Source organism: Stylophora pistillata, chromosome 1, assembly GCF_964205215.1.
Source record: "Stylophora pistillata chromosome 1, jaStyPist1.2, whole genome shotgun sequence".
NCBI lineage: Eukaryota > Metazoa > Cnidaria > Anthozoa > Scleractinia > Pocilloporidae > Stylophora > Stylophora pistillata.
This window is the reverse complement of record NC_142519.1, coordinates 27,586,175-27,594,103: the sequence shown is the minus strand read 5'-3', so window position 1 is coordinate 27,594,103 and position 7,929 is coordinate 27,586,175. Positions and strand designations below refer to the sequence as shown.

The window sequence follows — 7,929 nt, the reverse complement described above, 5'->3', positions numbered from 1 at the left end:
CAAACAATATAGTAAGGAGACCAAGATTAAGCTATTTAACACTCTCGTGAAACCGATCCTTTTGGATGGAAGTCAAACATGGAAGACAAATGCTAAAGATTACGAGAAACTTGATTCCTTTCAGTACCAGTGCCTGAAGAGAATTTAAGGTATATTTTGGCCGTACATCATTTCAAAGGAGGAATTATAAAAGGAAACCGGATCCGCGCCGATGAGCATAGAAGTCAGAAGGAGGTGCCAGGAAGTTTCTTAGACATGTCTTCAGGATGCTGCAAGACCACCACTGCGTAATAAGCCCTCACATGGTCACCAGACGGTAAGAGAAAGGTGGCCACGCCCAAAACAACTTGGAGGCGATCGATTGAAAAAGAAAGAAGTGAGGCAGGTTGGACGTCGTGGGAAGAAGCGAGGATTATTGCAAGAGACTGGGACCGATGGGAGAGAAGTATCAAGGCCTTATGTGCAACAGAGCACGAAGAAGACTGATGATGATGATTATGATGACAAAATTAATTAAGGTTCAAGACTTAAGTAAAAACGTTTTCTGAGGAAAACGTACGGCTCCACCGCCCTACCGCTACTCGAGTGGGTTGTTGAGTGGTCATTCATTGATATCCACGTGGAAAATCATTCAAGAGAAAAGAGAACAGTACTTCCAGGGCAACTCCGTGTATTGGCGTCAAGAATGGTGAGTAAATCGCGTCATTTTAACAGCTTCGCTCTTTAGTGAATCAGAGTTATCTTGTTCCGTTGCTCTTATTCTTGTTCTTATGCGAATATAAATGTAACAAATAAAAATTCTTAACATTTTGACTGTGGCTTCCATGGCTTGCGTGGCTCGCCCCTTGGCTCGCTGACTCGAATATTTATAACACTCGTCGTTTGCTCGCGTTTTCTTCATTTAAAATACATTCTTTTCACAAAATCTTACACGAAATTATTAAGTACCTCCACCTGAAATAAATTGGAAAGAGTCGTCTCATGTAAACGTCAAAAAACTAAACGAATGAGCTGAAGAATCGAACTCGACTCGGATTTACTCAATAGACTGGAGTCCGGTCGGTACCGATGTTTTTTTTGTAGTGCCTCAACATAATAAATAAGACTATCCCATTGAATACATAATTCGTAGGTCATTGATTTTATCGACGTGTTGGCTCTTAAAAGAGCCTTCTTTTGTTTGTTTGTTTTTCTTGATGTTGTTTTCTGACATTTTCAGTTATGGTTTCTATGGCGTCCCCAAACTAAGCGATGTAAAAGCTGTTGTCGTTTTAACAGTAGGGATATACGGAAGTAGGACATGATCGCTCAAGATATACCCTAAAATGCTTCAGAAATTTTCTTTTATAGATCTTTTTGGCTCGTTACTAAGTTTCATCGATGTTTTCTGTTGGTAATTTCCAGTGGTAGCGATCAGACTGTCGTTGGTAGCGACCGGACCATAATTCTTTTTTTTTTTTTACATCTCAGATAAATATGATAATAATGTGATTATTTAACAACAACAAACATATGAAACATATGTGTGAACTGCGGTTATGAGACGTATATGAGCACGATCCTTCGCAGTAAAGCACTATTTGAGCAATAGTGAAAATCAGACCTGAAAAAAATTTCAGGCCTGTACGGGATTCGAACCACTGACCTCTGCGATACTATTATTTGTTTTTCAATTATTTTTTTAATTTCATGGATGTAAACCTTAGACCCATATTTTAAAAGTCTTAGCTTCAAAGCAAAAACCAGGTCCAATATGCCTAAAAAGGATAATATTTTTTTGATGATAATTGCCTAACCAATGTAATTACAACTTAATGTTTTCAAAATTAAAACATTTTCCTTAATTCAGCAGTAACCTGAAAGTCCGTTTGTTAAATGTTCCTGAGAATAGAACCAAAGGCAATATGCTCAAATTTTCTATATTTCTCACGCCTTATTACAATTTTTCTTACTTCTCTTAAGGAATTCAGTGAAAAAACTTGTACCCTATTCACAAAAGCAAAACATATTTAGCTAAACCAGGTTTACCTAAATGAAAGTCAGAGAGAGAATTTGAAAACCTGCATTTTCCATGGGGTTCAAGTAATCACAAACTTGTTTTTCTAAAGTGCTAAAGTGGAAGTCGACAAATCTTACTTTAAACAGCTTTTTGAGAAGAAAAAACAAAATGTTTCTGTGTTTGAAAAAACATAAAACTTGTTTAAGCTATAGTGTGAATGGGAAATCAGATCCTACTTTTCAAGTGTTACAGCTCATGAGGCAAAGAAAGATATTCACTAAAGTGCATTTTCGGATAAAGGCTACTTTTTGAACAGTAATTCAATAAAAGTTCTTGACGTGGAAAGCAAATTAAAACAGTGTGCTATAAAAATGGATATTTCTCAAATTGATCTTGCGTTTGATCTTTAATTCTCAGAGAGGTTCCTAATTCGGCAACGAACATATAGCTTAAAACTAGCACTCGTGTCGAATATAAAAGTAGAACCATTTGATTTCATAACGAGGACTGTTTAAGTTTTCCAGCCGGCCATAATTTCTCAATTTAAAGATTAAAGATAAAACATTCTATAAAGATATTTACCGAAGAATTCTTTTAAAAATACTTGTTGTCGCATACCCGATAGTTTGCATTTTGTTTCTTTAAAAATGTCACCTGGGGATTCTAATTTTTACTGTTATTTAAATATTTATCATTTTTACACATTTTCACGCACCAGAATTCCTAGTTTAATCTTGACCCTATCAAAGGTTGCGGAAAAGAAATGGATTATTTTACGTTTTGGCTTTTTTTTTGTCGAAACTACAAACAGAAACACAGTAGTTTGCGTTTTTAAAGTATAATGAAGACGCGAGGAATGATTGAAATTGTTTAGTTTGAACTCGTCATGATCTCACACGAATTACTGACAGACACCGAGAATAATCGCTTTTTGGGGTACGAGTGCTGAAAGATAATTTAGCTTAATCCCTGAGGACGAAGACCCCTAACGGTACGAACGTAAATTAATTCCAGCAACAACTACAATTTTTTCGAGCTTATTAGAATCTTCGTGGACGATCGTATTGAATTTATCCGTAAATCCAGGCAACTTTCACGTTCGTTTGTATAGTTTATCAGCACTTAACTTCACTGATTTATATACTTTTAATGGGGATTTTTGTTTTCGTGCGAGCCAAGTGTACAAAACCAAGTGCATTTGTCAACATCTCGTTTATCTTTTATTTACTTTCAGAGTGAGCGGCGAATATCCCTGATGCTTCAAACAAGAATCAAACAAGAAAGACTGTTGAGGATCTATTTAGAGATACAACACAGATGTAAGAAGTTTTTTCTGAAGATCCGACGAGCTAAAGCGACACTCGAGGACTTTAAGTCAGATGTAAGCAAACGATAAATCACAATTTTGTTGAATTTTGAGAAACACGCCTAATTATGGGCTGTTAAAAAATTGTAAATTTTCCCGCCAAAAAACCTAGAAAATACGGGCGCTTTTTAATACGCATGCGCCTTTTTTTTTTTTTTTTATTCTGTAAGAAACATCTGTTCGAATGTGGCGAATTTTCCCGCCAAGAGACTTAAAAAAATACGATGCTCAAAAATACGCATGCGCCGGAATTTTTTGTTGTCGTAGTCATTTTTTCCAACCTGGCTAATAAACTTGATATTTTTCCTTGGTGTTCTTGTCGTATTTATTATCTACTATTCGTCAATAAAGTAAGTGATCAGTTTTTTCTCATGTTTTATTGTCTTTTCTCAATAAATCATTACAAACAATACATGTTCAACAAAAAACTTTATTTGATTTAAATTCTCTTCGATCACAAGTTAACTAAGTTAGTAATTTCGATTGTATAATTGAAAAAGTGTAGGAAAAACTTTTCGTATATATACTAAGACTTTTGGCGGGAAAATTTCGACCAGTTTGCACAGAGTTTCCTCTGGCAACTTTTTTCGCCAAAAAATTGAAGTGATTTCGTCTGCAAGTTTCCCGCCAAAAAATATACGTTACCTCGTTCAATAAAAATTGAGATCAGAGATGCCAATTTTCCTCTCTAAGATCTACTACATGAAATTTTTAACTCGCTACGTTGGCCATTTACCTTGTCAAAAATTCAAACGAGTTTGTCAAGTGTTCAATTTCTTGCACGAGATGATGTTTGAAACAGAAATGCAAAGAAGCAACATAAAAAGAGAAAGCTTTTCCGATGAAAAATACACTTTCTGTACATTCTCGCATTTTATTTTTTGATCTGAGCTTCAAACTTTTCATGTTGCTTCTGACAGAAAAATAACGGTTTTCTGCTTTCCCTTCGTTTGTAACACAGGACAATGAAACCTAAATACGCGTAGAACTTCTGATGAAATAAGCTTGTTTTCGTCAAATTACCCTGAACATTGTTAACTGCCTTTAGTTCAAAATTGTTCTAAATATGTCTTTTTTTGAACGTGAGAGCAAGCTTTAATGTTGTTTTCACAGTAAAACAAAACTATTTGCTTGACTCGATATCTGCTATAAGGTTTTGAAACAAGTTTTTACTACGTTTTCTACCACTTCGTAAATTAATTGACTTTTTTATTATGTTCTGTCCGAGTAGGGTTGAATACAAGAGCAAGCCGTGCAGTTTTTTTACGGGAAAACAACAATTCAATTGCATGGCTCCATGTCTCCTTAGAAGTTTTTCGAGAAGAAGTTGCTTTGATTGTAAGTTTGTAATTAAATTGATCCTTTTATTCTGTTTTATTGACGTTTAATCAAAGGCACGAGCTAAAAGTGAGATGTTTTTCTTGGACAGACAATAACAATTCAGTTGATGGGCTCGATTTAAAATTTTTAGAGACAAAATTCGAGTGAGAATTTGCTCTAAAGCTATTGAATCAATTTCTTTTCCTTTTTGAAAAAACAAACATGTGCGTCTGTTATGTCCTGTGTTACAAGAAAAGCCGGCGCAAAATAGTATTTTTCTACACTAAGTTAATTACAGATTAAGATAAAACACAGTGTGTGGTCGAAAAAGGTCCAAGATTACTTCCTTTTAAGAAACGGAAGTTTGAAAAATGAAATTCAGAAAGACATTTTACTAAACAAAGGTGACCACATAGTCCCAGCAAAATACTTTTCCCTCGTTTTCTTTTAAGATCGTCATTTGCATGTGCTTTTGTTTGCTTACGTTCTAAATAGTCGTGAACTTAGTAAGATGAAAATTACAAATTAAAATGATCTCTCAATTTGTATATAGTCAGGGAATTAAGGGAAAATATTCTCTGCCCTTCAAATCGTTCAATTTTAAGACAAGTTTCTCTCGCATAATTCTTTGGTCCAGACTATTGATTAATTGACTTTTGATAATATCAAATAAAATATTAAGCGGCTGTAGTTCTGCGATTTAATCATAGCACTGTAATTTCTTCCGAACCAAACACTGTGCTTCATAATAAGCTAAACCGACAAGAGAACATTGGCAATGAACATGTTTATTATTAGTGATTCACGTTTGAAAATCGGAGCGAGTTCATGTTAAGTCAGCTTTGAACATCGCGGCGTTTGATGTGTCCGCAGTTGTTGACACTTGTTAAAATCAGTCTGTTCTGCGTCGAAAACAAGCTTTCTTAAGCAGTTCATTACATCAATGTCTGGCTGGCTTGTTTGTAAAGTGGCAGTAGTTACTAAAATCAGTTGAAACGAGTCTGTTCTATGATAGTCACAAGCTTTCTGAAGCAGTTGTTCAAGGAAATGTCAAGCTAAGGTGTTTGTAGAGTGCCAGTAGTTGTTGACATCTTTTGAAATCAGTCTGTTATATGTTGAAAGCAAGCTTTCGTAAGCAGTCGATTACGTCGATGTCAAGCTAGGTTGTTTGTCGGGTGCTAGTAGTTATACATCTGTTGAGATGAATCTATTGTATGTCAGCAACCAGTTTTCTCAAGCGGTCGTTGAAAACTATCAGCGATGTAGGTCAAAGATTGAGTCGAGTCCCAGTAAATACTGTGATTTGCAACTGAATAGTGGACAGCGATACGCTTGCTGACATCACAATTTTTCAGTCAGTCAGTCCTTAACTATACTCACCTTTACTTTGTGACTGATACAGCGTTGCAGAATCAACGGGATAATCCTGCAAGTCTCCTAGATAAAACGCATCGTCAGGATTCAGTTCTTTTGTCACTTCGGCGAGTGTTCCCTCAACGCAAGATTCTTTGTGCGTAATTTTCAGGCTGCGCCTCATCTAAAGTATGTTTATATCTTCCAAACATAATGAGCCAAATGGAAACAGAATGAAAAATGCCATTGAGTTCTCTTGTCGGATGTCATTTATAACTTTATGGCCAGAAAGAGATCTATGTAACTAAGGTGCTACTGTCAACTGCACGTTATGAAAATTGATGCAATAATCAGTCGTAAGGGGCTAATCATTTCCCTTTTTTTGATAAAAAATGTTTTCATTAACGCCTTTGAAAATTCTATGGAAAAATTGCGCTGATTTTCTTTTAATTCTAGTGTTCAGTTTATAACCAATCGATGCTCCTTTCTCAAAGAAACTGACAATTTACTTCGGAAACAGTGTCCTATATTCTTAATTGACTTGCAGTTCCACCTTAGACTCATTCTTTGCGACCATAATAGGTTGTAACTATAGCAACGTAATAACCTATGGTGACTTGAGGTACTGGGTGCTTTGCATTTCTGAAAATCTAAACTGAGTAAATTGGCGAAATTTTTAAGTCGCAAATTCGTCGTTGTTTTTGGTTTAACGAACCAAATTTAGCCCGAGAAATCTGTTCCACAAGCTCAAAGAAAAAAAATGCCATGTACGGGTTTTTTTTCTTTGAAAGTAGTATCGTTTTTATATTACAGTGAATTTGTGTCTTTCAGAATCGCTTCAAATACTTGTTGTTATGCAAAACAATAAGTACCTCACTGCACTTTTTCGTCCGCCCTATCTACTTACTGTGTTATTTTTTTTAGAAGCCAACGCAGGTAATTTACAGATCTGATCTTTCTGGTAGAATCAAGAGTGAATTTCTTGAATAATAAGTTCAGTCACCATTTTACTACAGATATATAATAATATAAAGTTCTTATCTTTGTCTAATCTTCTCTTCATTCCAGTGGTTCCAGTTGTCCTCTTCGTCAACAGTTCAGTTGCTTTCCTTTTCGCACAGTTGACATTTCACTGATAAGCAACAGGCCAAATTTGGGTTAAGTAACAAAATACTTAATTCCCTGACTATTATTATAACCAGCAGGGTATAAATATATATGCGAATTAAATAAAGTCACAATTAAATAAGGTCACAAAATTATTTTGTTAGATTTTGCCAGGATACATAACCTCTACGGGTTCAAGTGGAAGAAATATGAATTACTAAGCAAATTCTGACTAGAGTAAATTCCTTCAAGAATAGAATAATCTTATGCACTAGGCCTCGTCGAAGGCTAAAGTCCTCTAGGATTTCAGGTAAAATGGTCTAATTAGCTCTCTTATTTGAAATTTTTATGCTTATTCAGTTAAAGCTCTCGTCAAGACGCTCCAGTTGTAGTAAATGAGTATATTGTTACCTGTAGTCAAATTCGAGTTTTTGCCACCGACGTCTAAAGGCCACTCATTACTCGCACGTGTTCACTCAGAAACTACTATTCTGAAACTAAACCCTCATATTTACCAAAGACGCATGACAACTTTTTATACCAGGAAGTCTCCAATGCTCTACCATGGACTAAGCTTGTTCTTTATGAAGGCCGAGACATACGAAGGGATGTGCTCCCGGGTCAGAGCACACTGTAGGACCGGAGCCCCTCTGTGTGTACCAACAGAGCATAGTTTAACCCACTTGACAATGCTCCTTTGTGTATACTAGTCGAGCAAAATGGGAACTTAGCTGAAGTAACTCAATTCTCTCAGCTCTTAACTGCATGAACTTGCAGCAGCGAC

The 7,929-nt window shown here is 35.8% G+C and overlaps 1 protein-coding gene across 4 annotated transcripts in view; it reads left to right on the top strand.

Moving 5' to 3' along the window:
• The window catches only part of LOC148741939 (core alpha-(1,3)-fucosyltransferase-like), a 30,425-nt gene extending 22,771 nt beyond the window's left edge, over positions 1–7,654 (top strand). Inside the window, exons 3-5 of one of the 4 annotated variants that reach the window (XR_015997365.1) lie at positions 3,234–3,380; positions 4,597–4,703; positions 7,107–7,654. The gene's annotated coding sequence lies outside the window, so the exon portion shown is untranslated. Of the gene's footprint in view, positions 1–3,233; positions 3,672–4,596; positions 5,095–7,106 lie in introns of those variants that run through there. The other 3 variants (XR_015997480.1, XR_015997289.1, XR_015997174.1) reach the window with 3 other exon arrangements.
• Positions 7,655–7,929: the final 275 nt, after the last annotated feature.